This window comes from Salmo salar, chromosome 21 (genome assembly GCF_965601325.2).
Source record: "Salmo salar chromosome 21, fSalSal1, whole genome shotgun sequence".
Taxonomy (NCBI): domain Eukaryota; kingdom Metazoa; phylum Chordata; class Actinopteri; order Salmoniformes; family Salmonidae; genus Salmo; species Salmo salar.
The window spans coordinates 23,381,186-23,388,227 of NC_138311.1; positions in this window are offsets into that span (position 1 = coordinate 23,381,186).

The window sequence follows — 7,042 nt, forward strand, 5'->3', positions numbered from 1 at the left end:
ACTGTGTGTACGTGTGTGCGCGTGCGCGTGTGTGCACGTGTGTGCACGTTTTACTATACTTGTGAGTACCAGAAGTCCTCATAAGAATAGTAAACCAACAAAAATTCTGAGAAGTGAGGACATTTTGCCAGAACTCACTTGTAAAAAGGCTATTTTAGGTTTAGGGGTTAGGGTTAGAATTATGGTTAAGGTTAGTGATTAGGTTTAGGAGTTAGGGTTAGGTTAGGGGTTAGAGAAAATCGAATTTTGAATGGGAATCAATTGGTCACCAAAAAGTCCTCACAAAGTATAGTAAGACATAGAGTTTGTGTGTGTTAGGGAGAGGGCCTCAGAGACACTGTAAAAGATACGAGGCGTTAAACCAGAACTGTATTTCATCCGCAGGCAGACAGGCACACGCCTTCATTATGATTACACTGGATCCTCTGTATCCCCTCTAACGTGCTGAGTTGATAAGAGGGGAAATGGCCTGAGAAGGGATCCACCATGCTTAGGTTAAGCTTCTGACAGGGCAGAGGCATCCACACTTAGCCTACAACCAAGAAGGCTACAGTGCCTTTAGAAAGTATTCATGTTGTGTCACTGGCCTACACACAATACCCCATAATGTCAAAGTGGAATTATGTTTTTAGATTTGTTTTTTAATTAATCAAAAGTTAAAAGCTGAAATGTCTGGAGTCAATAAGTATTCAGCCTCTTTGTTATGGCAAGACTAAATCAATTCAGGAGTAAACATGTGCTTAACAAGTCATAACAAGTCACATAATGAGTTGCATGGACTCACTCTGTGTAATAACAGTGTTTAACATTTATGAATGACTTCCTCATCTCTGTACCCCACACGTACAATACGGTCTCTCAGTCAAGCAGTAAATTTCAAACAGATTTAACCACAAAGACCAAAGGATTTCCAATGCTTCACAAAGGGCAACTATTGGTAGATGGGTAAAAATTAAAAGCAGACACTGAATATCCCTTTGAGCAGAGTGAATTTATTAATTACACTGTGGATGTTATATCAATACACCCAGTCACTACAAAGATGCAGGCAATCTTCCTAACTTATTTGTCGGAGTGGAGGTAACCGCTCAGAGATTTTACCATGAGGCCAATGGTGACTTTAAAAAAGTTTCAGAGTTGAATGGCTCTGATAGGAGAACACTGAGGATTGTCACGTCCTGACCAGTATAAGGGTTATTTGTTATTGTAGTTTGGTCAGGACGTGGCAGAGGGTATTTGTTTTAGGTGGTTCGGGGTGGTGTTTTTGTAGAAGGGTATTTGATTTATGTATTCCGGGGTTTTTGGGCACTGTTCCTTGTTAATGTATTTCTATGTCTAGTCTAGTTAGTCGTATTTCTATGTTTAGGTTAATGGGGGGTTGGACTCTCAATTGGAGGCAGGTGCTTTCTCGTTGCCTCTGATTGAGAGTCCTATATATGGGTATGTGTTTGGTTTAGTGTTTGTGGGAGATTGTCTCTTGTTTTGCGTGTGTGAGCCTTACAAGACTGTTTGGTTGTTCGTGAGTTCTTCGTCATTTGTTATTTTGATGTTTTCTTGGTTTCAATAAATATCAAGATGAGCATCCACATTCCTGCTGCGTTTTGGTCCTCCTTTCCCGACGACAACCGTGACAAGGATGGATCAACATTGTAGTTACTCCACAATACTAACCTAAATGACAGAGTGAAACAAAGGAAGTCTGTACAGAATAAAAATATTCCAAAACATCCTGTTTGCAATAAGGCACTAAAGTAAAATTGCAAACAAATGTGGCAAAGAAATTAACTTTATGTCCTGAATACAAAGCTTTATGTTTGGGGCAAAACCAACACATCACTGAGTACATTTTACATTTTTTGTCACTCTTATCCAGAGCGACTTACAGTAGTGAACGCATACATTTCTTACATTTTTTTCTCCGTACTGGTCCCCCATGGGAATCAAACCCACAATCCTGGTGTTGCAAACACCATGCTCTACCAACTGAGCCACACGGGACTAGAGTACCACTCTATATATTTTCAAGCATGGTGGTGGCTGCATCATGTTATGGGTATGCTTGTCATCGGCAAGGACTAGGAATGTTTTTTAGGATAAAAAGAAACAGAATAGAGCTAAGTGTAACCGGTGTGAAATGGCTAGCTAGTTAGCGGGTTGCGCGCTAATAGCTTTTCAATCGGTGATGTCACTGACTATAAGACCTTGAAGTAGTTGTTTCCCGTGCTCTGCAAGCGCCGCGGCTTCTGTGGAGCGATAGGTAAATGTGGGAGGCACTTGTTGATGTGTTCAGTGGGTCCCTGGTTCTAACCTGGTTCGAGCCCGGGTTGGGGTGAGGAGTGGGACAGAAGCAATACTGTTACATAAGCACAGGCAAAATATACACTAGGGTTACTTACCAAGATGACATTGAGTGGCCTAGTTACAGTTTTGACTTAAATCGGCTTGAAAATCTATGGCAAGACTTGAAAATGGCTATCTATCAATCAATCAATCTAATTTATTTATAAAGCCCTTCTTACATCAGCTGATGTCACAAAGTGCTGTACAGAAACCCAGCCTAAAACCCCAAACAGCAAGCAATGCAGGTGTAGAAGCACTGTGGCTAGGAAAAACTCCCCGAACCTAGGAAGAAACCTAGAGAGGAACCAGGCTATGAAGGGTGGCCAGTCCTCTTCTGGCTGTGCCGGGTGGAGATTATAACAGAACATGGCCAAGATGTTCAAATGTTCACAGATGACCGGCAGGGTCAAATAATAATAATCACAGTGGTTGTAGAGGGTGTAACACGTCAGCACCTCAGGAGTAAATGTCAGTTGGCTTTTCATAGCCGATCATTCAGAGTATCTCTACCGCTCCTGCTGTCTCTAGAGAGTTGAAAACAGCAGGTCTGGGACAGGTAGCACGTCCTGTGAACAGGTCAGGGTTCCATAGCCGCAGGCAGAACAGTTGAAACTGGAGCAGCAGCACCCAGGTGGACTGGGGACAGCAAGGAGTCATCAGGCCAGGTAGTCCTGAGGCATGGTCCTAGGGCTCAGGTCCTCCGAGAGAGAGAAAGACAGAGAGAAAGAAAGAGAGAGAAAAAGAGAGAGGGAATTAGAGAGCATACTTAAATTCACACAGGACACCGGATAAGACAGGAGAAATACTCCAGATATAACAGACTGACCCTAGCCCCCCGACACATAAACTATTGCACCATAAATACTGGAGGCTGAGACAGGAAGGGTCGGGAGACACTGTGCCCCCGTCCGACGATACCCCCAGCAGCGCGAAACAGGCAGGATATAACCCCACCCACTTTGCCAAAGCACAGCCCCCACACCACTAGAGGGATATCTCCAACCACCAACTTACCATCCTGAGAAAAGGCCGAGTATAGCCCACAAAGATCTCCCCCACGGCACAACCCAAGGAGGGGAGCCAACCCGGACAGAAATATCACGTCAGTGACTCAACCACTCAAGTGATGCACCCCTCCTAGGGATGGCATGGAAGAGCATCAGTAAGCCAGTGACTCAGCCCCTGTAATATGGTTTGAGGCAGAGAATCCCAGTGGAGAGAGGGGAACCACCCAGGCAGAGACAGCAAGGGCGGTTCGTTGCTCCAGTGCCTTTAATAATGTGCAAATATTGTACAATCCAGGTGTGCAAAGCTCTTAGAGACTTACCCAGAAAGACTCACAGCTGTAATTGCTGCCAAAGGTGATTGTATTGACTCAGGGGTGTGAATACTTATGTAAATGAGATATTTTTGATTTCATTTTCAATAAATGTGCAAGCTTTATGGGGTATTGTGTGTAGATGGATAAGAAGAAAAAAAATATTTTGAATTCAGGCTGTAACAACAAAATTTGGAATAAGTCAAGGGGCATGAATATTTTCTGAAGGCCCTGTATAGCCCTACTGACTGCACCATTCTCTAACCTTCTCCCCAAAGTGTTTCTTTCACACCCATGCATGGATTTAAAAGTGTTGGGTTGTTGTAACCATGGCTGAGGTTTTCTGGATTTTCCACCATATTTCTCACACCTGTCCACCCTTACGGAAAAAAGACATGAATTTCACATGTGATCATGTGATCTTATGTGAAGTTAATGTGATAACATGTTGAAACATGTAAAAACAACATGTCATAACATGAAACTGCACATGTGAAAAAATTTGAGCATGTGAAAACATGATCTCATGTGAAATAAATGTGACAACATTTCAACATGTGATGTCATGAAACTACATGTGAAAAACTGACCTCACGTCTCTTCTGTTTTCACAGAAAACTGCACATGTGAAACTGTACATTTCAAGTGTTTTTTTGTAAGGGAAGTAATTAAATGGTATGGGGTTTTTAAGGTTACTGGTACGCTATTCAGCAAACATGTGAATGATTACATTTCACATGATTACTTTGTGCTGACATTCAATATGACCCCACCTGGGATTTGAAGTCACAACCTCTGGATTGAGGGGTATCCTGATCTTTCTGCAGTGCCACAAAGTCTGTAGCATTCTCAGAAGTCACCTACAGATTCATTACCTATAATACATCTCCGCACTTAGTTAATCTAATAGAGTTCAGCTGTTGAAATACATTAAAAGTTGTTTCCACTCAGTAGCCGGTAACTTACTATAAAATAATAAGCACATCTGAAGTATTCTATAAGTTTAAATGTAATTGCAAGTGAGGAATGCCAAGTTAAATTGCAGGATGTGCCAAAAAAGTAGGCCACCCAAGTGCATTGCGTTTGACGTAAATATAGTGCATTTGGAAAGTATTCAGACCCCTTGACTTTTTCCACATTTTGTTAGATTACAGCCTTATTCTAAAATGGATTAAAAAAAATAATCCTCATCAACGTACACACATTAAAATAAAAAAAAGAAACACCTTATTTACATAAGTAATCAGACCCTTTGCTATGAGACTTGAAATTGAGCTCAGGTGCATCCTGTTTTCATTGATCATGCTTGAGATGTTTCTACAACTTGATTGGAGTCCACCTGTGGCAAATTCAATTGATTAGACATGATTTGTAAAAGCACACACCTGTCTATATAAGGTCCCATAGTTGACAGTGCATGTCAGAGCAAAAACCAAGCCATGAGGTCGAAGAAATTTTCCGTAGAGCTCTGAGACAGGATTGTGTTGAGGCACAGATCCCTGGGAAGGCTACCAAAAGAATTCTGCAGCATTGAAGGTCCCCAAGAACACAGTGGCCTCCATCATTCTTAAATGGAAGAAGTTTGGAACCACCAAGACACTTCCTAGAGCTGGCAGCCCGGCCAAACTAAGCAATCGGGGGAGAAGGGCCTTGGTCAGGGAGGTGACCAAGAACCCGATGGTCACTCTGACAGAGCTCCAGAGTTCCTCTGTGGAGATGAGAGAACCTTCCAGAAGGACAACCTCTGCAGCACTCCACCAATCAGTGGACGGAAGCCACTCCTCATTAAAAGGAACATGACAGCCCTCTTGGAGTTTGCCAAAAGGCAACTAAAGGACTCTCAATATTTTCCGGTCTGATGAAACCAAGATTGAACTCTTTGGCCTGAATGCCAAGCGTCGTGTCTGGAGGAAACCTGGCACCATCCCTACGGTGAAGCATGGTGGTGGCAGCATCATGCTATGGAGATGTTTTTCAGCGGCAGGGACTGGGAGACTAGTCAGGATCGAGGGAAAGATGAATGGAGAAAAGTACAGAGAGATCCTTGATGAAAACCTGCTCCTGAGCGTGCAGGACCTCATACTGGGGCGACGGGTCACCTCCTAACAGGACAACGGCCCTAAACACACAGCCAAGACATCGCAGGAGTGGCTTCGGTACAAGTCTCTGCATGTTCTTGAGTGGCCCAGCCAGAGCCCAGACTTGAACCCGATCAAACCTCTCTGGAGAGACATGAAAATAGCTGTGCAGCGACGTTCCCCATCCATCCTGACAGAGCTTGAAAAGATCTGCACAGAAGAATGGGGGAACTCCCCAAATACAGGTGTGCCAAGCTTGTAGCGCCATACCCAAGAAGACTCAAGGCTGTAATCGCTGTGCAAATGTGATATTTCAGTTTTATATTTTAATACATTTGCAAAAAAAAATTTGCTTTGCCATTATCGTATATTGTGTGTAGATTGATGAGAAAAAACAACAATTTAATCAATTTTAGAATAAGGCTATAAGGTAACAAAATGTGGACAAAGTCAAGGGGTCTGAATACTTTCAGAATGCAATGTATATAGCAAAACACTAATACATTATTGTATTACTGTGGAAATGTACAGTAAAATGACAAATATTTCCCCAAAAACTAACAGCAATCGCATACAGTGAAATTGTATGTTATCACATGTTGAACCACATGATTTCACAAATCTTGTGAAGACGTGTTTTTGGAACACTTTATGTGACATTTTACACGTGAAATCAAGTGTTTTTGGAACACTTTATGTGACATTTTACATGTGAAATCAAGTGTTTTTGGAGCACTTCACATTTAAAAAAAAGTGTTTCATGAGGTCACGTGTTTTTCACATGTGCAATTTCATGTGTTATCGCTGTTCAGCTAAAGTATGACCCCACCTGGGATTCAAACTCATAACCTCTGGGTTTGAGTTACACTGACCTTTCTGCTGCACAACAAAGTCTGAAGCATTCCCATACACATTCATTACCTATAATACATCTCTGCACTTAGAAAATTAGTACCATCTGTACTGCTATTTTATTCTGACTATTCTCTCATCATTGATTACATTTACTTATTTCAGCAATTTGAAGGTTTTCTGTCTAATGTTGGTGAGGCATATTATTCTGCTTTAATGTTACACCAGAATCACTATGATAAATATACTCGTTATTCTTGAGCGTATTTTTGACAAAGCTGAGATTTTAAGTCCAAAGTGTTGGAATACAGGCGAAATCAGTTATTGACACAGACATGGTGGCATAGCAGGAAGGTTGGAAGGATGTGAGTTTATATCCCAGGCAAGGATATGTTGAATCATAATTACTGTATAAATAGACATACACAATGTAAATCATGTATGTCAATTGAAA